The sequence below is a fragment of the Oryctolagus cuniculus genome, chromosome 13, assembly GCF_964237555.1.
Source record: "Oryctolagus cuniculus chromosome 13, mOryCun1.1, whole genome shotgun sequence".
Classification (NCBI taxonomy): Eukaryota; Metazoa; Chordata; class Mammalia; order Lagomorpha; family Leporidae; genus Oryctolagus; species Oryctolagus cuniculus.
This window is the reverse complement of record NC_091444.1, coordinates 28,813,672-28,837,988: the sequence shown is the minus strand read 5'-3', so window position 1 is coordinate 28,837,988 and position 24,317 is coordinate 28,813,672. Positions and strand designations below refer to the sequence as shown.

Sequence of the window (24,317 nt, the reverse complement as noted above, 5' to 3'; positions counted from 1 at the left end):
TGCCTGAAATGCTCTCATGGGCTTTTTAGCCAGATCTGAATGCCTTAAGGGCTGATTCTGAGGTGACTAGCCTTTTAAACATTTTTTCTAGAGAGAGTTTTTTCCCACTTAAATGTTTTGAGAAAATTAATTTATCTTAAGGCTGAGGGACAGAGGAGGGGTGAGCTAACGATGCCATCAGGTGGTTCATTCCCCCAACTGTCCCATTTGGGCCAGAGGAAGTCAGGAGCCAGGAGCTCAATCTAGGTCTCCCATGTGGGTGTCAGGGACCCAAGTACTTGAGCCATCAGCTCACCCCCAGGGTGCCCACAACCAGGAAGCTGCAATCCTAAGAGGAACCACGACTTAAACTTGGGCACCACACAGACGCCTGCCTCCCTTTTAAGTTGTATTTTCTATTTAAAAGTGATCGTTTCTAGGGTTTTCTTTAGAAATTCAGTAGGTCTGTGCAGCTACTTCTTTCTGAGAAAGTGATCTTAACTTCCCATGAGCCTTTTCCTTCCATGCCTTTCGTGTGGCGCTTCAGGTCAACCTAATTCTTTATAGTCCTGGAGACTGGCAAATAGAGGGTCAGACTCATGCCGATTTGGACACGGTGGGCGCTAAAAAGACTTTGTTTTGTGGTTTCCAGTTCTCTTCCTCAAGAGCGCTGGGGTCTTTGTACGAAATAATTTGGGACCATATCTTCTGTGACAAGGACTTCAAGGTCCCTTCTCAACCCGGGAAAAGTTGAAACGGTCTGTCTCAAGTTCTGGCGAGATAACAAGACTCCAAGACGAGTTGGCAGCAATGCAAAAGGACCCCAGAAATACACCTAGGCAAATCCTCTAATTTTAACAGCACAGAAACCAAGTATGCCCGGGGACTGCTTGTTGGCCAGTTATCCAAATCCCAGGTTCCCTCGCCCGGCTCCGAGCTTTTTCCATCACACCAGCTGCGCCTCATTAACTCCACCTCTGAAAGTGCTAAGGAAGTTCCCTCCCAGTGCCAACCCGGGCAGGGCGGGGCGCCCCTGTGGCGTGGAACAAACCGGGGAAGCGACGAATTCCAGCTCTCGTCTTACAGTGGCCGCTTGTGCCATGGGCGGGGGTGCACGCTAAGAGACCCAGTGCACGACCTAGGGGTTCTGGGTGTGCTGGGGAGGGTTCGGACTGCCGGCCCGGGGAGGCCACCTGGCTTCCTCCCGGTCCGTCGCGCTTCCCCCCCGGGGGGCGAGGGCAGCTCCAGGGGTCTCCCCGACAGGGCGGACAGTGCTTGCTGTGGGTCGCAATTGGCAAGTTCCCGTCCCCGAAGGCTACGCCTATCTAGGTGGGATTCTCCTCTCCAGTTGGCTCGGGCCGCCTGCATTCCCCGCTCCCACGTCTTTGCCTCCAGAGCTTTCTCTCCGGACTCAGCCCCCATTTTCTTAAAAAGCTCCCCCAAAGTCCTCCCCGGGGAAAGTGCGCCGCTGCCCCCGGGCCGGCAGAAGGAGCTCCCGCAGCACGGCATTCCTCGGATTCCAGCGCTGTGACGTCCCCCAGGACAGCGCGCCCCCGGCTCCCGAGCTGGGGCTCCGCGTCTCGGGGGCCCCCCGGTCCCGCGCGCGTGCGCGCGCGATCCTCTAAGTCCCCCCACACCCCGCCCCGCGCGCTGCATTCCTCCCCGCCCCCGGCCGCGCGCCCCGCGCAGCCCCCGCCTCCCGGCCCCCAGCGCCGCCAAGCCCGGCCCGGGGGTGGGGGAGCCGCGGCCGCCGGCGCCTGCTCCGTCCCCTCCCACTCGCACGGCCCCTTCCTCCCTCCTCTCCCGGCCGCTCGCATTTCCTGCCGCTCTGGCTCTCCCGGCCCTCAAAGTTCTGCCCAACTTTTCCTCCGCCGAGCGGGCGCAGTGTCGGGGGCAGGTTGCCGCGCCGCGCCGGGCTCAGGTCCTCGGGGAGCCGCGGACGCCGGGTGCCCTCCCACCTCCGCCGGCCCGCCCCGGCTCCTCCGGCGGGACAGCCCCGCGCCCAGGTTGGGCTCCTCTCCGCCCTCCCGGCTGCGCCCCCGCGCCGACTCTCGCGCCGGGAGCGCAGCGGAAACCTCCCTCCCCTTTCGCCTCCTGCGACTGCTTCCCTCCGCCTCCTCTGCCCGCCACTGGAATCAATTCCGTGGGGGAATCGGGGCTCCGGCGCCGGGGAGGCAACCGTGGGCGCGGGTCTGCGGGCCGCCGCGGGGCCATGTAAGCAGGTAAGTCGGGTCCGAGGCGGGCCCCAGGTTGGGGCCGCCCCGCGCTGGGGGCGCCCTGCAGATGCGTGGAGCAGGCGCTGGCAACGCCGGCTGGCGGCCCGGGACGCCTGGCAGGAGCGGGGCGCGCGGTGACTGGGCCGCGGGGGTTTTATTGCGCGGTGGGAGCTGCGGGCCGTGAAGTGCACAGCTCTTCTGGGGAGCGGGCTGGACGGGGTGGGCACACAGCTGTCTGGGAGGTTGGGGGTCAACCCGCACCCGCACTGCCACCTCCTCATTCCCGTCTGCGTTTTGGGAACTGGAGAGGGCCGGGAAAGGGCAGCCGGGACGAGCCGGACCGTGGGGGCAGGGGAGAGGGGAGCGACGCCGCGGTCACCCCGGGGGGAGGGGATGCGGCGCCCGACTTCCCCGCGGCCCCCTCCTCTGGGACGTGGTCCCGGCGGGGAGAGGAGAGTTGGTTTGTGCCCTCCTACTAGGCCTCGGCCGTGCCACCCAACTCCCGGGCGCCGTGGCTGCTTCTCGGGCGGTCGGGCTGGCTCTTAAGGAAAACCCGTGGCCACAGCATTTCGGCCCAGGTCTCCACCTGAAACTTATTTGAAAGTTCTGAGTGTGAAGAAGCCCCTCTCCCCCCAGCTGGGTTTTGTAAGTGGCGCCTCCACCTTTTCTTGGAGAGGGAGCAGTGAGGTAGCGCGGTCCCTGCCTCCCCTTGCAGGTCCTCTCGCCCCCGCCCCCATCCGCACCTACAATTTAGGGAGATTGTAGGGTTTCGACTCGGGCTGTGGAGGGACTGGCTGTTACAGGCGCGCTGCGAGGCTGCGGCTGCTTGTAGGGTTACAGTTCCCACCAGTGTTTCGGTTTCTTGAAATGGATTAGTGTGCTCATTCATTCAGCAAACTTGGGTATTGAGCTGCTCCTCTGCTAGGAATAGGGATAAATGCGGCTTCTGATCAGGAGTTGGAGTGCAGTGTGTAGACCCGGGTCCTGCAGGGTGTGCGTGTGCGCGCTGGGCTTACCGGGGGAGGTGGTGCTCACCCGGGGGAGTCGTTGGGAGGAGAGTGCATTCCAGGTGGAGGAGACAAGGTGTGCACCGTCAGTGCTGGAAGAACAGGAAGATCACCTGTGGGCTGGAGGGGAATTTCTGGCCAGGTTGGTGCCGTGGGACTGGGAGCACATTCTCCCCCACCTCGACCCCCAATACCAGCCATGAAACTAGCAGCACTTTACCCAGTAGTCTCCCTCTTTGGACACACCCCCATGCCTGATGCTGTTTTTACCACAAGCCGCTGTGGTTCCATCCTTTAAGTTTTAATGAGCGCTAATTGACTCGTGCCTGGGTTCCTAAAAATGGTATCGATTCCTTTTGAAAGAGCCGAGTTGCCAGCGAAAGGTAACCACACCAGATCCCAGGGTGGGAGCTACCTGATCACCTGGTGCTGGAGTTAAAGCCTGTCCTAGAAGTGACAGCTTTAAGGAGCAGGAGCCTGATGGCCCCATGCCTTTTGCCTCATGTGAATGGCAAGGCATGACTGCAGAACTGGTTCCCGTGTGTGGCACTAAGTTCCTTAGGGTGTCCTTTGCATTTCAAGGCTGCTGTTGCTGTGTCAGCACGGTTGTGCTAAAGGAATTACTCTTCCTTTCTCTGAAACTTTATGAAAACTGAGCATCCTTTAGGTGTTAGATCGTTGGAGCCCAATGACCAAGGAACAAATCCTGCCTAGCAAGGTTCCTTGTAGTGCAGTAGCACTTGGGAGGTGGCTTGTGTTTCAAGGGTGCCTCTCCACCGGGCTGAAGTGCTGTTTTAGTATTATTCATAGTGGCTGAGTCCCCGCTGGGGCAGTAGGCGTGTCCAGTGTTTGATGACCTCAGGCCAGTATGTCACAGTAGGATGAGTACTGGCATCTCTTACACATCTCAAGGAAAGCTCCTTGACACTTTTTCTGAAGGGGTAGGGCCTGAATGAGAGAGAGGGCAGCAGAGAACCCTTTTCCTGCTAATTTCCAGGAACCTGCCCTGTTTCCACCATTGCTTAAACACATAATGATGAATGCTGGTCATTCACGTTTGTGCCTACTGCATCACCCGGACAGCGGCCATAGAAACAACTAGTAAGCTATCCTGCTTTGGAAGAACCATATAGAATTGAGAGAAAAATCAGAGTTTTCAGAAGTCTTTTTGCCCTGAACGGAGGGTCAGCAATGAAAACTCTGAGGCTTTTTCCCAGTACTTTTCCTACTTCTTAGGGGTTTATATTTGCTCCAGGAATGAAGATGTCACTCCTTTCGTTACACATCATAGTCCACCTGGGTTCCATGTTCCTGTCCCTTTTGAATAAGAATTTGATCAAATTCTTGCATTTGAACTATATTACTTAGTTTCCAAGTGTTGTGTGTCTTAAAAAATAATTCTAAATCTCAGAACAGTGCTATGCATATTGTTAGAGATAAGGCAGGGGCAAGAGATAAGATGAAATGCTTAATTAGCTAATTAAGGAGTGAAGGAAAACAAACACAAAAGCCTTGGTAGGGAGGAGGCTAAAGTTAATGTCTAAAATAAGCGTTTTGATCTACCCTTCCCGATTTAAATTGATGTAATTTCTCTTGCCCCACCTGCATTCTACAGAGGGCTTATGGAGTGGTCTGAAGGGTGTGTGTGTGGCGAGTTTTGCAGCTTTGCCTGGCTGGCCCTGTGCTGGGGCAGGGCTCCAGGTTTGGGAGTTGGAGATATATCTAGGCTTGAATTCAGCCCTGCCATTTTTCAGCTGTGTGATGTTGCACAGATTTCCTAGACTTCCTGAGTTTTCAGTTTCTTCACTCGCAGTGCGGAGCCAGAAGTACCTAGCTTGCCAGGGTATTTACAAAGCAGTCAATGTGATGCTGTGGAACATAGCACTTTGCACAGAACAGGTCAGGGAGGGATGTTTGTACGTTCCAGGGGTTGTATGTGGCCATGAATGTGCTCTTTGTGTGTGATTTTTTTTTTTCCGGCTGCCTGAATTCACATGTGTGCCAACATACACATAAAGCTTTGTCTCTGACTTTTTTGAAAAAAGTGTGTTGGCTCAAAGCAAGCATGGTGGCTGGCAGCTGCCCTGTGGCCTTTGCAGGAGGAGGTTGAGAGCTCCAGGACCTGACAGTAAAAGTCTGGAGAGGGAAATCCACTGAGAGAAGAGGGCCCAGAGCAAGGCTCCTTCTGCCTGTATACTCCTTACTATGACAAGGGTCCGGGGGGTTACATAAAGACACTTGCATTTCTGATGTTGAAATCCAACTAGTTAAGGAACCCTAGAATAACTGCCTGCCTTAACAAGAGTACAGGAAAAAGCTTCCATATCTTCACAAGGAATTGTTCTTGTAGCCTTGATTTCCTTTGAAGCCCAAATATAAAGTCAACTGCAACACCTCTGGTGTAATGCCAGCCATAGGTCACTTGGAGTTTTATGTTGCCTTTCATCAAGGAGCCTAAAGTATTTGACAAACATTAACTCATTGATCAACCTCCCAGGGGAAGGGAACCTTAGAAGAAAGGGACAACTCACCAAACAGCAGGAGGACAGACAGGTGTATAGTACAGAACGCATTGCTTCAGCAAAGAACTGGTTAAGTCTCAGGGCAGGATTGCATGCCAGCCTTTAGGGTTCCTTCTTTGAAAAGTCAGGGGGCAGAAAGTCTAGGGAAAATGAAGCTCTGAGATTTTTGCAGGAGGAGGCAAGGCAGTCTGTTTTGCCCAGACCCTGTGATACCTTCACCATACATTGCAAACACACTGATTATGAAAATAGATAACCTCAGAATTATTTATAATTCTGAATTAAAGGATATGATGCAATGTTTGTGAATGAAGGACTTAAGATAAAAAGTAATAGTGACTAAGTACCTTTTGTGTGATAAGGGTAGTTGTGGGTCCAAGTTGGATTATATAAATGGCGTATCTGCTTTGTCCCCCCTCCCCTTTTTTTTCCTGTTAGTTCTGTATTCCTTGACATTCCCTTTCCCATCAAGCTTTTGTTTGATTTGCTTTGTGGTCCTTGCTGTTGAAAGAAACAGACCACAGTAGTTCTTAGATCAATCTGACCTGTAGGATTCGCTGTGTGGGTGATTTCGCTTTGATCCTCAGGGGGCTGAATTAGGCCTGGGTCAGGAGTTTCCTCCTGAGCCTGGTCAGTTAGCTTGGCCCAGAGGCTTATTAAATATCCAGAGATCCTGTAACCCTATCCAGCCATCCCATAAATGCTTGATGTTGGTCAACAGGGAGGAGAAAATGAGAAGGGGCTCCATGGGTGGTGTAGCATCCTCTGATAGAATATCCTGTCTGCATTTGTAGCATTGGAGATTTCCCTGTTGAACTGTGCTCCAAAACTGGAGGGCAGGTCTCTCTGGGCCACTGACTTGATCTGTTTCACTTTACGAGTTTTGAGCTCACAGGGAAAAATCCCTCAGTTTTGAAAATGAGTGAAATGCCTAGTTATTACCTTGTGCAAAGTGTGCTAGGGTTCTTCTCGCCGTGTTTGGAAATCTGTCTCCTGAGGTGGTTCTTTCTCACTCCTCTTTCACACTCCATTTCTCTCAAGTAATTGGGGCATTAACTAAGGTTGGAGATGGCAAAGTCTGGTATCAGTCACCCAGAGGGTTTGCTGGAACACAGGATGCTGCTCCCCATGCCCAACCCAGTGTCTGGCCCAGTAGCTTTGGGGTGGACTTGAGAATTTTCAGTTCCAAGGAGCTCCCAGGTGATACTGATGCTCCTGGTTCCTGACCACCTGCGTTTTTGAGAACCACCGAGCTGAGAAATCTAGTTTTGGTTCCCCCTCCCTTTTTGGCCAGTGTGGTGTGGTGGTCACTTCACCTTTACACTGCACTGGTTTGAGTGATTCTGTTCTTGGCTGCTAAGAGCTCTGAATAGCTATGTTTCCTTAGCCAGGCCCATTCAGAGAATGAATTTGATGCTTCCTTTTTAGTGAATTTGCTTGGCAGTTATCTCTAATCCAGATCCTAGGATTTATCTGGTGCTGATGTTTGTCTGAGTATCTGATGTGGGTGCCCAATCTTACCGCTCCCAAACTGAACTCTCCAGTTTCTTGCCACAAAACTTGCTGTTGCTCTATTTCCTATCTTGGTGACATTGCCATCTATTGAGGTAGTTGCTCATGCCAGGCACTTGGAGTTCTTTTTACATCATTTCTTAGCACACCACTCCCTATCATTTCTTCTTCTTCTTCTTTTTTTTTTTAAGATTTATTTATTGTGCTTGAAAGGCAGAGTTACAGAGAGGTAGAGGCACACACACACACACACGAGACAGAGACAGAGACAGAGAGAGAGAAAGTAAGTCTTCTATCTGCTGGTTCACTCCCCAATTGGCTGTAATGCCCAGAGCTGTGTCAGTCTGAAGCCAGGAGCCAGGAGCTTCTTCCAGGTCTCCCACGTGGGTGCAGGGGCCTAAGGACTTGGGCCATCTTCTGCTTTCCCAGGCCACAACAGAGAGCTGGATCGGAAGTGGAGCAGCCAGGACTTGAACCGGCGCCCATATGGGATGCTGGCACTGCAGGCAGTGGCTTTACCTGCTACGCCACAGCGCTTGCCCCTCCCCGTCATTTCTTAGCACCCTTCTCCCTGGCCCCTTTTTCCAAAGCCCATTAATGAATCCCATCAAGTGATTCGGTCCTTTGAGTCTCCTAAATATTTGTAACTTGCTCCCTTCCCTCCACCACCACTGCCTCTTGGGATTGGTCCAAGAGCGTTCAAGGCTGTCTTTCATATATTCCTCATCTACTCCTGCAGTGCTGCAATAAAGAGCTGTTTAAAACGCAAGTTAAGGCCGGCGCCGTGGCTCAATAGGCTAATCCTCCACCTTGTGGCGCCGGCACACCGCGTTCTAGTCCCGGTTGGGGCGCCGGATTCTGTCCCGGTTGCCCCTCTTCCAGGCCAGCTCTCTGCTATGACCAGGGAGTGCAGTGGAGGATGGCCCAGGTGCTTGGGCCCTGCACCCCATGGGAGACCAGGAAAAGCACCTGGCTCCTGGCTCCTGCCATCGGATCAGCGCGGTGCGCCGGCTGCAGCGGCGGCCATTGGAGGGTGAACCAACGGCAAAGGAAGACCTTTCTCTCTGTCTCTCTCTCTCTCACTGTCCACTCTGCCTGTCAAAAAAAAAAACAAAAAAAAAAAAAACAAAAAACAAAAACGCAAGTTAAAAGCAGATCTGTTTTCTACATTATTTAAAGTCTTTTGTGTCTTATTTCCTTTTTGATAAGGCTTCTTTACCCCCTGATTACCTCCCCATTCCCATCAGTTGGTCTTTCTTTCTGTGCTAGTGCCCCAAGACTTGGTGGTGGTGAAGGCCTCTCTTGTCTGTTACCTTCCTCCTACTCAGAGTGACACCCTGCCACCACCGTCTGCTTAGCCCCTACGTGTTCTGCTAAAGCTTATCCTTCTCTGCTACTCTTCCCTCCTACCAGGTGGGTGTTCCTTTCTTTTTAGTCCTATAGCACTTTGAATTTACCCCTACATGGATTGGTTCATAGTACACTTTTTTTTTTTTTTTTTGACAGGCAGAGTGGACAGTGAGAGAGAGACAGAGAGAAAGGTCTTCCTTTGCCGTTGGTTCACCCTCCAATGGCCGCCGCGGCAGGAGCCAGGTACTTCTCCTGGTCTCCCATGGGGTGCAGGGCCCAAGCACTTGGGCCATCCTCCACTGCACTCCCTGGCCACAGCAGAGAGCTGGCCTGGAAGTGGGGCAACCGGGACAGAATCCGGCACCCTGACTGGGACTAGAACCCGGTGTGCCGGCGCCACAAGGTGGAGAATTAGCCTAGTGAACCACGGCGCCGGCCTCACTTTTGTTTTTTAAAGACTTACTTATTTATTTGAACGGCAGAATTAGATCCTCCATCTACTGATTCACTTCCCAAATGGCCACAACAGCTGGAGCTGAGCTGATCTGGAGCCAGGAGCTTCTTCCAGGTCTCTCGTGTGTGCAGGGGTCCAAGGACTTGGGCTGTCTTCTGCTTGCCCAGGAGCATTATTATGGAGCTGGATTGGAAGTGGAGCAGCCAGGACTCGAACCAGTTCCTATATGGGATACTGGTGCCCCAGGCAGTGGCTTAACCTTCTATGCCATAGCACCAGCCCCTTATATTACACTTATTTTCCTCCTCATCGCTACTAAGTTTTGAACTTCTCTGGGACATGATTTCGCTCGGTTCAGAATCTGCTGTGCAGAATTTGGGCAGCAATAGTGGTGACGGTGCTGTTATTATCGCCATTTTGAAGAAAATGAATTGGAGTTGATTTTATTAAAAAAGCCTATGAAATCAGTGAATGAATGCATTTCTCAAATGCTGACCTGAGCTTTGAAAGCCCAGCCTGGTTTGGAATTTATTATTTGTTCTCTAGTAAGTAATTATTATGCCTTGGGAAAATCATGTTTTGTTAATGACTATGTGTAATGTAAAAAATTAAACAGTTATCAGTGCTGTTTATTATACATATTAATTGAGGATACAAATCACTTCTTTAAGCTGCTCTCTGAAGTTATTGGTACTGTGGCTGTGAACGCTGTGAATGCTTTACTTGGATACTTTAAAAATATAGCAGTTTCCCCCTCTCATTTCCAAGCCTAGGAGACCTTGCAGGTCAAGGGAGAGTTAATGTCACAGAAGGGTTAGGGAGTGGGAACGTTTGAAGGTTAAGATCTAAAACTACCTTGTTTTTGTAGATTGAGATATACTGATTAGAAGATGCTTAATTGCCTTGAAACACATTATTTTCTTTTGTACGTTAAAGAAGAAAAGGCAGAATCCCTTAGTACTTTAAAAGCATGGTGTAAGGTGCTGTAAGTTGGTAGATTTTGTGCAGTGAACAACAGTCCGTCTCCATGACACCGTGTCAAGGCAGATTTGCCAGCCTACCCATAACCAAGATAGCCTGTTCTACTTTTGGAATAGTAATAAGCAGAGTGCTGCTGTTGATGCACCCCCCCCCCCTTGCCATTTATTTCAGTTCGGAGCTAAAAGGGATTAAGGCAGACTTGATGATCCTGAAAGTGCCTTTGCCATGAATTACATCTATACTTCAGTTTGATATTTCAGGTTCTCCACAGAGCACGTCCACTGGGCCTCTTGGGATTCACGACCCCCTACTCCCCAGGATTCTGCCAAGCTACAGGTGTTTCCTGAACAGACCTGGTGATTTCCCACCTGTGGCCAGGTTGTTTCCTTGCCCAGGCATTCTGGTGCTCTTTGTGGCCTACCAAAGCCATCCCCCCATGCCCACCTTAAACAGCCACTTTCTCTGGGCAGCCTTCCCCTTCTCCCCCTCGAGTCAGGGCCTCCTGACACTTTGCTCTTGGCATTTGCCTCTGTGTGCTTTGTGTCAGGGTTCCCCTGCCTGCCAGGTGACCACCCATCCGCTCCTCCATGTCCCTCCAGCAACAAGTGTGACTTGGCTTCTGCTGTTGGTCTTGCAGACCCACCTGCTGCTTGACCCAGGCAGCCGCTGGGAGGTCAAGGCCGTCTCTTCCCTCTTCATTTCGCCAGTCCTTCAGTAAAGACGCATGTGGTGGCACCACATGTCTCTGCTATCCCCGTCCCATTGCTGGGACCAGTCTGTCCTCTGCGACACGTCTGATGCTTTCATTCTCCATGAAATCTGTCTTGCTCCACATACACCTTGCAGAGGTACAGGAAATGACAGATGTCTGAACAGTAATGACAGGGGTCAGAGGGGTGAGGATGGGATGTGCTCCTGTTTCCTTTCTCAGGTTGGGTGGAAGAACAGCTATGTTTATTATATTCTCCCTTAGGTCTAAAGCATTTCATATAAAAACTTACCCGATTGCTTGTAGCTAAGTGCACACTTCCCAGCAGGGCATTCACAATCCCACCTGACTTCCTAAGCGTCCTCCCTCTCCCTGAAGCCTTCCCTGGCTCCCTGCCGTCCTTCTCCGAACATTGAAGCCTTGCTGCTCCGATGCTCTTACTGTTCCTTTTCCACTGAACTCATTTGCATCTGCTCACATCATCCCTACTCATTCTTATGTCTGGTGTGACTTTTATGTCTTTGTAAATGTTTTATGGCATTGCCTTTTTATTATCAGGGATCGTTCACTGTTCACTGTTGCCGTCTCTCTTCCGTGGCACCTTAGATCCTTTACATCACAATGTGTTCACTGTTGCTTGTTCACTGAAAGCTGTGAATTCTTAAAGGGACGTATTTTGTGATCTTGCTCTCAGCCCCGGGTGCACAGTAGGTGCTCAAGAAAGGTTTCAGGAACTGATGATTAGCAGATGCGAGACAATTGTTTTTTTTTTTTAAAGTGTGTCCCAAAAAACACTAAAACAAATGGAAGAGAGTATCTCTTTGGCTCAGTATTTAAAATTTGAATAATGGGTTTACTCATGGATTTCCTAATTCAAATCCAACGTTTGTTTTAGAGATTGTTCCTCCTGCTTTGCTTGTGATGTCCCTTATGGTGGTAGTAGGTCCACCCCCCACCCCGCCCCCATGGTCATTTGTGTCCCTTCCCTCCTCCTTGCATCTCCATGGTGTGAGTCTGTGGTCTCTACAGTGGGTCCAAGGATGTGTGTGAGTCCTACGTTTGGAAGTAGATCCTGGAAGTGGGCCCACTTGTTGGAAAGGTGACTTTTGCCATCAGTGCGCCCTGCTGTGGGTCAGAGAAGCGACATCCATTTAGAAGACAGGCTGCGGATTTATCTGGGTGGCTGATGTGTCCCACAGCGGAGCTGTATTAACCGTAGTGAGGGAGGGCCGCCTGAGCAGGGTTGTGAAGGCTGGGCTAGTTAGTCTGTTCAGCAGCTGACAGTTGAAGCCAGCAGTTAGGTCTCAGGGCTCCAGGAGGCAGTTAGCATTTGCTCCTGCCCAGGACATCCTGGGACCTATTAGGCAGATTCATTTTCATCATACGTTTTGTAAAATGAGCTTTAGCTAATGAAGATACACATTTTTAAAGACAGAAATCTCCAAATTAACATTTGAAAAATGCAACTTTTAGACGGCCCGTGTTTAAATCTGTGAATTGTTGTAGCATTCTGGGTGGATTGTACCTTTTGAATCGTCGGTACATTCTTAAAAGACTATAAATTACTTTAATCAAAGGTAAGGAGTTTATTATGGAATATTACATAGTTATGTGATTAGTGGGGGGGAATGTGACTGATGTGAAATGAAAGAAAGCTCCAAAATAATGAAATGACACCTGCCGGGGCCAGTGCTATGGCATAGTGGGTAAAGCCACCACCTACAGTGCCAGCATCCCATATGGGTGCCTGTTTGAGTTCCAGCTGCTCCACTTCCAATCCAGCTCCCTGCTATGGCCTGGGAAAGCAGTAGAAGATGGCCCAAGTCCTTGGACCCCTGTATCCACGTGGAAGACTAGAAGAAGCTCCTGGCTTCAGATCAGCACAGCTCTGGGCATTGTGGCCAATTGGAGAGTGAACCAGCGCATGGAAGACCTCTCTCTCTGCCTCTCCTTCTCTCTCTCTGTAACTCTGCCTTTCAAATAAATAAATAAATAAATCTTAAAAAAAAATGACACCTACTGATCTTAATTATATTCTTTAGAGGATCATTTTACTGAAGAGGCATCTAGAAATCAGGCTGAAAAGTGTGATTCGTGCTGTACTTCTGCTCTGCAGCTGTCTGGTTGTTTTCAGAGTGAAGCTTTTTTTTTGGTTTTAAATTATTTATTTATTTACTGAGAGGCAGGCAGGCAGAGAGCTGTCATCACCCATTGGTTTACTTCCCCAATTCTTACAGCTGCTGGGCTGGGATTGGGCCTGCGCCAGGACCTGGGCAGTCAATCCAGGACTCCTATGTGGATGGCAGGAACCATACCCCGTACCCAGGGTCTGCACTGTTGCAAACCCAGGCACTGTGATACGGGGTGTGGGCATCCTGACTGGCGCATTAACAACCGGGCCAAACACCTGCCTCTAGGGCTTAACTTTCTGAGTGCCAGGTGTGGTACAGCGTGTGGTTGGTGTCCCTTCATCTTTATGAATGCATTTCTGAATTTTAGCTGTGCCTTTGCCTATGATGAGATACTTAGTAAATTATCTCAACAGGTTTCGTCCTCTCTACTCCCTCCTTCACCCTCTCCCTCCCTCTTTCAGAATAAAACATCTCCATTTGGAGGCTTCTGATTAATTACCATGTATGTGTAAAAATTATCTTCTCTACTTAAGAGATTTTCCAAATACATGTGTTCTTGTCTTGAAATTTATGGAGGCATTGGGCCTTCTGGTAAATGTTGTAAATGTTTTCATAAGTCATTAATAGTTAAATTGCAGGGCCGGCGCTGTGGTGCAGTGGGTTAACACCCTGGCCTCAAGCACAGCATCCCATATGGGCGCCGGTTTGAGATCCAGCTGTTCCACTTCTGATCCAGCTCTCTGCTATGGCCTGGGAAAGCAGTAAGAAGATGGCCCAAGTCCTTGGGCCCCTGCACCCACGTGGGAGACCCAGAAGCTCCTGGCTTCAAGTTCCTGCCATTTCAGCCAATTTGGGAGTGAACCATCGGATGGAAGACCTCTCTCTCTCTCTCTCTGCTTCTCCTCTCTCTGTGTAACTCTGACTTCCAAATAAATAAATAAATCTTTTAAAAAATAGTTAAATTGCTTGCTAAGTTTTGATATTGTTATTGTCAGTAAGTGATCTGGGAAGCCTGACCTGTTCCCACATTTCTCTATTCTGTTCAACATGGGAAACTGACTCTACTGAAAGACTCTCCAGGATGTACAATTTGATCTTTAGATCTTATAAAAGGGATGGCTAACATTTTTCTGTAGTAATAGCATTGCCAGAATGAGAGCTTAAATTATGACTTCACAGCTAGATTTACTTTGTCATGGGTACAGTAAACAGGCAAACCCTCCCTTTTCAAACCAAATGAAAGGAAAGAAAGTTTTACTAATGACTTCAAATTTTATATGTAAGATGGTCATCATGTTTGACGTTAAAGTGAGAACATAGCCTTCCTCATGGGCATTGTTTACCTCACAGAAAAACCACTGTCAAGACACGCCTGTGACTATAGAGGTCTGGTTTAGGCCACCAAAGATTAGAGATAGGACTTGAACACCCCCTTGATTTGCATCCTCTTAAAGGTTTCCTCCAGTTTGCTTTAACAAAAACCAGGAGGAAGAGAAAGCGAGGCATCAGAAGCGACGTGAAGATAGGTGGCAGCCTATTAATGGTTGCTCTATACGGGGATCTGCCATCAGGGAGACCCAGCAGGAAAGACAGGGCTTCAGCAGAAGTCAGCTTATGAAGAGCCCTGGCAGCTCTGCCAGCCGAGAGTTGGATCACTGGAAATGAAACTGCCCTGGAGTCAAAGGACTTCAGGTTGGAGCCACAGATCTTGTTGGCTCTATGCTAAAAAGCCCTTGACTCAGCCCAGCTTCCAAAGTAACCATTGCTGTCAAGGGGACGGCTACGGAGGGTTAGCAACACTGCAGACAAAACTGTAAATTTCCAGTTAGAGATGCCACCTGCCTTTACCTGGCCAGCTCTCCTCCCAGGCCAACTAGGTAATGGAAGTCAACAGGGTGCCTTCCTCCCTAAGGATGTTTCCCATGTGAAGAGCTAGCTAGGTCTGGCCTCATAACTGGCAAGGTCTTAAAGCTCCCCTGATTATTATCAGGCCCCTTCTGGCAGTTTCTGTTGGCCTCTCAATCAGAAAACTTATTTGTAGCTAGACAGCACCTTTCTTAAGTCCTTTAATAATGACTCTGTCCTTTGTTCTAGACTCTGTCCAGCCCACTTGGGGCCTCATTCTTTTGTAATCATAGCCTCTACTCTTACATCAGTGGCTCTACTCCCAACCTATGTGTATTGATGGTCCTCTCCCCAACTTAACGTTGTATGATTGTTCAGAATTTTTCAACAGAAAACCCCTCTACCTACAAGAGACGAGTGGCCTTTCTCCCAGTCTTGGCTGGGATCAGCTTCGCAGCCTCTCTCTCCTCGGTAGTGATCTCAGGAACAGCTTTGGGCCACAATATTATCTCTACCAACCAACTCCAAAACAACTCCAGCAGTTACAAGAGGAGGTCCTGAGGTCCATCGAGCCCTCAGCTAATGCCATCTGAGGTCTCCAAAGCCATATCACCTCACTAACAGGCGTGGTGCTGTGGAACAGACTGGCCTTAACAGTGTTGTTATTATGTTAACCAATCAGGCCAGGTGAAACCACATCCATCAGACAGTCTTCACTAGGGTCCAGAGGACCCCTCCCCCGTTTTCTCTTCTCTGTGAAATCTCTCATTACTTGGTTAAGGCCACTCTTAGGACCATTGGCTGCTGTTTCACCCTGCCTTTTATACTACCGCCTGTTTAAGTATTTACAGGAGGTGATAACAATGAACCGAAGCCTTCACTAACCAGGCGATCAACCAAATGCTGCTACAGGGATATACTTGGCTCCCCACCCAGGAGATTGTGGCTTGAGACATCGCCCCGGGTCCACAGGAAGTAGCTCTAAAGACAGATAATCATTCTTCTACCCCTCCTGGACTTTTGGGGCTGAAATAATCCCATATAACACCTTCATAAAAACAAAAAGGGGGATGTTAGTAAAATGGTGCAGTCATGTCTGTGGCATGATCTATGCCCTGAACACCCTCCTAGGCTCTCACCACCATTGCTACTAGCCAGGTGACCAGATGGCCCAACCACAGGTGTCAGCTCCACCCCCACCCTATGGGGATTCACTATTCCTACTCCTCCTCACAAAGGTATAACAAGATCAGCTTCCTGCACACGTGCTCTCTCTCTCGATCTTTCTCAACCCTCCTCTCTCTCTTACTCTCTTGCCCTCTCCCCCAGCCCATCAGGCTTCCCCCACCAGACAATAAACCTTTCCTCTTAAAAAAGTTAATATATGGCTGCGCCACAGCTCACTAGGCTAATCCTCCACATGCAGCGCTGGCACCCAGGGTTCTAAGCCCGGTTAGGGCGCTGGATTCTGTCCCGGTTGCTCCTCTTCCAGTCCAGCTCTCTGCTGTGGCCCGGGAAGGCAGTGGAGGATGGCCCAAGTGCTTGGGTCCTTCACCTGCATGGGAGACCAGGAGGAAGCACCTGGCTCCTGGCTTCGGATCGGCGCAGCGCGCCGGCCATAGTGGCCATTTGGGGGGTGAACCAACGGAAGGAAGACCTTTCTCTCTGTCTCTCTCTCACTGTCTAACTCTGCCTGTCAAAAAAAAAAAAAATTAATATCTTCTCAGGTATGGTCCAATAGAGAAACGCATAGTGCACAGCACGTGTCAGAAACACAATACAGATGCCCTCAGAAGATGCTGGTCTCCATGGGACAATGAGTCTTATCCCATTTTTTCATGTTTGGTACATGGTTTACATTATTTTTTCTCATTTGTAGATTGATTCAACTGTAATAAGACTGCACAGCACTTTGAAGTCTGTACATTATCATGTTAAATACTGAGACTCTTTGCAGTAATTCAAAGTACTTCAAAGTGAACGTCATTTTAGTAAAGCTTTTTTTTTTTTTTTTTTGGTAAAGATATATTTGATTTATTTTAAAGGCAGAGTTACAGAGGGAAAGGTCTTCCATACACTGTCTCATTTCCCAAATGGCCAGGACTGGGCCAGACTGAAGCTAAGAGCCAGGAGCTTTTTCCATGGATACAGGGGCCCAAGCACGTGGACCATCTGCTGCCGCTTTCCCAAGCACTTTAGCAGGGAGCTGGTTCAGAAGTGGAGCAGCTGGGACACGAACTGGCGCCCATCTGGCATGCTAGCATTGTAGGTAGCAGTGTTACCCACTGGGCCCACAGCACTGGCCCAGTGAGGATCTTTTTAGGTAATTTTATGAAATACCTGTCACCTCCAGGGACACTGGTATTGAATGAAATACTGGGAGAATCTTGGGTTAGAATATACCTGGAATGGAGAATGTGTGTGTTCTTTAAGAAACTCAGCATCTAATTTAGTACAGTGACTTGGGTTATTAAAATGTTCATTGGTAGACCACAACTAACAATTGTTAAAAATAACTGGACTTCTTTTGGGAGCACATAACAAGAGCAAGTGAAGTGAAATAAATTTATTCACAAAACCAGCTATTTTTTTAATATTTATTTGTTTGAAAGGCAGAATCTGGGAGGGAGGGAGTGAGCAGGCTTCTATTCACAGGTTCATTCCCCAGGTGGCCGGAGCTGAGCCACTCTGAAGTCAGGATCTTTACCAGGTCTCCCACGTGGGAGTAGGGACCCAAGCACTTGGGCCATCCACTGCTTTTCCAGGTGCGTTAGCAGGGAGCTGGATCAGAAGTGGAGCAGCCAAGTACTGGTGCCTATATGTGATGCCAGCTCTGCACACGGCAGTTTTACCTGCTATGCCACAGCAACACAACAGCGCTGACCCCCACAAAACCAACTGTCAGGGAAAGTTTAAAAGCCAGTAAATGGGGCCGCCACCTGCAGTGCCAGCATCCCAAATGGGTGTGGGTTTGAGTCCTGGATGTTCCACTTCCAATCCAGCTGTCCTCTATGGGGTGGGAAAGCAGTAGAAGATGGTTCAAGTCCTTGGGCCCCTGCACCTACATTGGAGACCCAGAAGAAGCTTCTGGCTTCAGATCGGTACAGCTCTGGCCATTGTGGTTATCTGGGGGAGTGAACCAGCGGATGGAAGACCTCTCTGCCTCTGCCTCTGCCTCTGCCCCTGCCTCTGCCTCTCTCTCTGCCTCTCTGTGACTCTGCCTTTCAAATAAATAAATAAATCTTAAAAAAAAAAAAGCCGGTAAATGGTTAGTCTGATTTTACCTATTTATAATGCTTTGGAGGATAAAGTTCTGATGAAACCTGAGGTCCTGCAGGAAGCTTCCCTTTCCAAGAAAGATTCCGGTGTATTCAGAGCACCTCTGAACCGAGGCTGGCAGGTGGGTTAGTGCACGCGGCACTGCTGACTCTCTTGGCTCTGCAAATGCTGGCCGCCAGCCGCCTGCCCCTCCCGCTCCTTCTTTACACTGCCAAGAAGGAAGCAGGCAGGCTAGGGAGGTGGGAGCCATAGCGAGCTCTGGAAATGTCATGGCAGTTATTTTCTTAACAGCTGCCTGTGCTTAAATTGTTTTGTGTAGTTGAGCATTTAACAAAGGCGCTGTTATGTGAACAAGTACAAGTGTCCCTCCCTGCCAACCCCCCTCTCCCCTGGCCTTTTCTTCCTCTTTCTCTTCATCCATCCATTGGTTTGTTTAATAAATGAATTTTGATGTTTTTGAAGGTAAAGTATTTTGTATGTTCATAATCTTTTTTTCTTTTGAAAGACAGAGTTAGAGAGGGAGAGACAAAGAGACAGATCTTTCATCCGCTGGTTCATTCCCCCAAGTAGCCGCAACACCTGAGCTGGGCCAGGCGGAAGCCAGGAGCCAGAAGCTTCTTCTGGGACTCTCATGTGAGTGCAGGGGCCCAAGTACTTGGGCCATGTTATGCTGCTTTCCCAGGTGCATTAGCAGGGAGCAGGATCGGAAGCAGCACAGGTGGGGCTCAAACTGGCACCCATATGGGATGATGGCATTGTAGGCAGTGTCTTTACCTGCTATGCCACAGTGCTGGCTCCATTTTTATTTGTTTCATAATCTTTAAAAGAATCAGCATCCAGGGGTTGGCACTGTGTCGTAGTAGGTAAAGCCACAGGCTGTGATGCTGGCATCCCATGTGGGCACGGTTCAAGTCCTGGCTGCCTCACTTGTTAGTCCCTGTTAGTGACCTGGGAAGGCAGTGGAAGATGGCCCAAATCCTGGGGCCCCTGCCAACCTCATGGGAGACCCACAAGCTCCTGGCTCCTAGCTTCGGACCTGCCTAGCTCCTGGCCAGGAGTGAACCAGTGGATGGAAGATCTCTTTCTTTCTCTGTAACTCTGCCTTTCAAATAAATAAATAAATAAATAAATCTTAAAAGAATTAGCAATGATAATGTAGCCATTTGCCCTGTGTGGCTACTCAGCATTCGTAATGTGACAGTTTTGAGCTGAGAAGCTACTGTCAGAATCAAATGTATGTGGAACTTTGAGAGCTTATTACACAAAGCAGAATGTAAAATATCCTAAATTTTTCTTGGTTACATGTTAAAATGCTTATATTTTGAATATACTGAGTTACATGTGTTATCAGAATTAATTTCACCTGTCTTTATTTGCTATTTACATGTGACTACTAAGAAATAAAAATTACCTCTAGGCTCATATTTATGTGTCATAATACATTTCTTTTGGAAATCACTAGGTTGACTTTTGCCACAAATGTTCACTAATCTATATCATCTAAAGTAGAAACAATTTTGCTGGATAGAATTCCTTCAGTTATGAATGTGGTATGTGTAGAATGGTTGAAAATGGACTTACAAAAAAGCATTTTTAATTTAACTTAATTTTTAAAAAGATTTATTTATTTATTTGAAAGACAGAGTTACAGGGTGGGGGAGGGGGGAGGGAGGTCCGTCTTCCATCCACTGGTTCACTCCCCAGTTGGCTGCAACAGCCGGAGCTGTGCCAATCTGAAGCCAGGAGCCAGGAGCTTCTTCTGGTCTCCCACCTGGGTGCAGGGACCCAAGGAGTTGGGCCATCTTCCACTGCTTTCCCAGGCCATAGAGCTGGATTGGAAGTGGAGCAGCCGGGACTTGAACCAGTGCCCATATGGGATGCCAGCACTGCAGGCAGCAGCTTTACCTGCTTTGCCACAGCGCTGGCCCCAAGGTAGCATTTAAGTGGGAATTAAAAGATATTTCGGTATAGATGTAGATGAAGTGTGAACATTTACTTTATTGATAAAAGGAAGTTAATTATAAAGAATGATATCATTTATAGTTGATTTCTGGTGCTTTTGGGTTTGCCTTATATGGATATCATTGGATCTGCCTATTTTTGCCTTCTTTTTAATGAGCTTTTTACAATGATGTTTTCTTGTATAGCTAGCCATATTATGATGACAGGTTATTGCCATTAAACTCTTGTTAGTTTTTCCTGTGGTAACAGAACATTTTCCAGGTTTTTAGTGGCTTACAGCATCTCCATGTTATATGAGTGTCATGGATGGGCTTGACTGCATTCAGTTCAGCTTCTGTGTCTTGGCTTCCAGGATCCAGACTAAAGGACGGCCCAGATCTGGGACATGCTTCTCATGGCTGAGGGCAGCAGTGTCGTCAGAAACACGCAGTCTCACTGAAAGCTACTGTGCAGACATAGCAAATTAGTTGTCTGCTCACATTGCATTGGCTAAAGTATGTATATCACATGACCCAGCCGAAATCGTAGAATGAAGGACCCACGCTCCCCACCACAGGAAAATGGTTAGAGTATATTATAGTAAGGCAGTAAAGATCTGGGAATCAGTAATCCCATTTTTATTATATTGTAATTGATTTAGCCATTGTGGTTTGATATTTGGATTGTGTCCAATTTTGACAATTTTAAGAAACTTCCCTATCAACATTGTTCAATGAATCTTATCTGTTTTCTTTGAAGTATTTTCCTAGGGTGTGGTTTTGGTGGCTTGGTGGCTTGGTGGGTCAGAGGGCGTGTATTGCTTGTTGTAGGTATTGTTACATACAGCCAGGCTGCTTCCTGGAAAGGTGATCACTTTATAGTGCTCTCATCAAAGTTTAAGTAGACAACTTTCCTCAAATTCTACAGGTGGTCAGTTTTGCAATTTTAATTCTGTTAGTTTCATAATTCCTTACAGTTTTGCAGTTGTTCATGGTGATATATATTTTTAAAGATTTGCTTATTTGTTTATTTGAGAGGCAGAGTTAGAGGGATAGACAGAGAGGTCTTCCATTGGTAGTTTACTCCCCAGATGGCTGCAACTGGGTCTCCCATGTGGTTACAGAGGTCCAAGCATTTGGGCCATCTTCTGCTGCTTTCCTAGGCCATAGCAGAGCTGGATTGGAAGTGGAGCTGCCAGGACTCGAACTGGCATTCCATATGGGATGCCAGTGCCACAGATGGAGGCTTAACCTACTACACCACAGTGCTGATCCCTCATGAGCTATTTTAAATTGGAGATTTTTACAACAAATTGTATTGTTACTCTGTCAATTAAATTGAATGAAGCAAGGACCTCCCGTAGTTCTCTTTCCTGGTTTTTGAAGGTCATGGGTCATTGTAAAGAATACTCATTTTCATCATCTTTGTTTTCTTGACCTCATATTTTTCTTAGTATACTACTTTTTGTTTTGTTTTACAAATATTTATTTGAAAGGCAAAGTCACACACACACGCACACACGCACACGCACACACAGAGAGGGGGGAAGGGAAGGAGGAGAGGAGGGAGAAAAAGAGAGTGGGAGCGAGCGTGAGAGCTATGTATCTGTCTTCCATCCACAGGCTCCCTCCCTAAATGGCTGCAATGGCCGGGGTTGGGCCAGGCCAAAGCCAGGAGCTTGGAACTCCTTGCAGATCTCCCACGTGGGTGGCAGGGACCCATGCACTTGGGCCATCTTTTGCTATTTTCTCAGGCTTGTTATCCTAGAGCTACGTTGGAAGTGGAGCAATTGTGACTTGAACAAGCTCTCATAGGGGATGCTGTTGCTGCATTGCAGTGCTGGCCCCATAGTATACTACATGTTAAACCCGTTTTTATCCTTACATTAAAATAAAACAGTACAGGTGGGTAGTATGGTGAATTCGGTTAAGCTGTTGCTTGAGACACCCGTGTGGCTTATCAAAGTGCCTGAGTTCGGGTCCTGCCTCCCCTTTGGATCCAGGTTTTTGCTAATGCGTACTCTGGGAAGCAGCAGATAATGGCTCAAGAACTGGGGCCCTGCCATCCGCACGTGAGATCCAAATGGAGTTCTTGGCTCATGACTTCAGCCTGGCCCAACCTGGCTATTGCAGGCATTTGAGGAGTTAGCCAGGGATGGATGATCTCTCTCTGTATTCTGCTTTTCAAAAAAAAAAAAAAAAAAAAAAAAAGAAAGAATGAGGGCTGGCATTGTGGCGCAGCAGGTTAAAGCCCCAGCCTGAAGCACTGGCATCCCATATGGGGTCTGGTTAGAGTCCCATCTACTCCACTTCTGATCTGGGCCCCTGTACCCACGTAGGAGACCCGGAAGAAGCTCCTGACTCCGGACTCCGGATAGGCTCAGCTCCGGCATTTGCAGCCATTTGGGGAGTGAACCAGCAGATGAAAGGACACCCCCCCCCCCAAATAAATCTTTTTTAAAAAAAGAATGAATAAACATTGGGAGGATAGTGAAACAAGAACAAAACACGTACTTGAAATGAAGGTTTTATATCTGAATCAGAATAAGGCAGTTATTATTATGGAGATGGGTGAGTGGCAAAACCTCAAATTGCTGAATTTTGTTGCATGTTTTGAAGTCTCAGGGGAAGGGATTTATTGCCCTGTTGCCTGACATTGGATGGCTTTGATGCCATGACTTTCAGATTCACCTATTGCCGTCTGTTTTTTGTGACAGAAAATACCACCTGAAATATAAGAACTGGTCTTAGCTTTTCCCCACAAACTGTAAGCAAAACCCTTTTATTAACAATTGTATCCTCTTACTTGGTCTACTTTACAAGTGTCGTGTGGCCCGCTGCTGCACTTGTCTTTGGCTTCTGCTTGGAAATGGTGGTGTCTGGACATCCTATTTCCTTGCAGCAGGGGCAAGGCCTGCCTTTGCAGGGAAGGTAGGAGAGCTCTTCCAGCTGCTCAATCTGAGTACAGGGAGAAGGAGAGGGATGGGGTTCGCCAGTGACAGTTGGATCTGGCAGCTATCACCGGAGTGCAAATGCCTTCCACCTCATTTAGCTGAGGAATGTCAGAAATTCTCGGAACTGAGGAATCAGTTCTCTCTATTTGGAGACACAGCTTGGTGAAACTTGTAAGAAATATTCCAGCTCTGTGGGAAGCCAGCGGAAGTGTGGGAGAAGCAGGTTGAGGTGTGAACCAGCGTTTATTTGAACAGTAGTAGCTGCTGGCTGTGGAATGTTAAACGTGTACTGCAAGTGTTCATGTGGTGGCTGTTGAGACTTGGATTACTGTTGAAATAAAATAGGTTTGAGTAGGTTTGCCGTGAAAGTCTTTGGACTTTTGGTTCCAAATGGATTTTTATTTTGATTTCAGTTACTTTTGTGTAAATCTTCCTGGAATTCAATGCAGGTTTCTTTGAAAGATGAGGACCCATTGCTTTATAAAGTTTCGATTTTAGAACAAGTCAACCTTTATGTAAAATTCGGTATTGAAACTCAGTAAATGAGGATGAGAGTGCTTTATGTTAATATTGAAACCAAGTGACAACAGAATAAAAGCTTTTAGAAACCATCAGTACAGTGAAATAGGATGCTTGATGATATTGGATCATTATATATCTTGGTTGAATTTATAAAGAGGTTACTACCAAACTCTTCTTAAAGGTTGTCATTCTTATTGATTTTTTTAAAAAGTACATTTATTTATTTATTTGAAAGGCAGAGTTACAGAGAGGGAAAAGGAAAGACAGAGATCTACCTGCTGGTTCACTCCTCAAATGGCTACACTGTCCTGGGCTAGGCCGATCTGAAGCCAGGAGCTTCATCTAGGTCTCCCATGGGTGCAGGGACCCAGGCACTTGGGTCATCCTCTTCTGTGTTCCCAGGCACATTAGCAGGCAGAAGGATCTGAACTGGAGCAGCTGGGACAGGAACTGGCACCCATAGAGGATGCCCATGTCGCAGGTGGCAGCTTAGCCCACTGCTGCACAATGCTGGCACCCATAGATATTTTCTTAAACTGCTAATAGTTTAGAAAACAAAGGCATTCTTATCCTTGACATGTGTTCTGCTTCACTGAATTCTTTATTTTGGGAGAGTTGAGGCTAAGTGTGCAGAATGTATTATATGTGTATGGCGCTTTGTGGCTTGGGGTTGATCACGTAGGGGACCCTCTTCTGTGTTACTTGAAATCAGTTAGTGTTGCTATGTGCACTCTCTGGTACTTCTTTCTCATGCATTTTCCTTCCCTCTGAACCTGTATGTCACTATGTCACCCTACCAGTGGATTCCACTTACATGGGGTAACCTAATGGGTGATTGTCAGGCAAAAAGTTGTAGTCGTTGACCTAAGACGACCTATGACTGTTAGCCAGTTTTTTGCACATTTACATCCCTCT

At 48.2% G+C, this 24,317-nt stretch overlaps 1 protein-coding gene across 1 annotated transcript in view; it reads left to right on the top strand.

Moving 5' to 3' along the window:
* Positions 1-1,702: 1,702 nt before the first annotated feature.
* PTPN14 (protein tyrosine phosphatase non-receptor type 14) overlaps positions 1,703-24,317 on the top strand; it is a 195,748-nt gene continuing 173,133 nt past the window's right edge. Inside the window, exon 1 of the mRNA XM_002717512.5 lies at positions 1,703-2,201. The gene's annotated coding sequence lies outside the window, so the exon portion shown is untranslated. The remainder of the gene's footprint in view (positions 2,202-24,317) is intronic.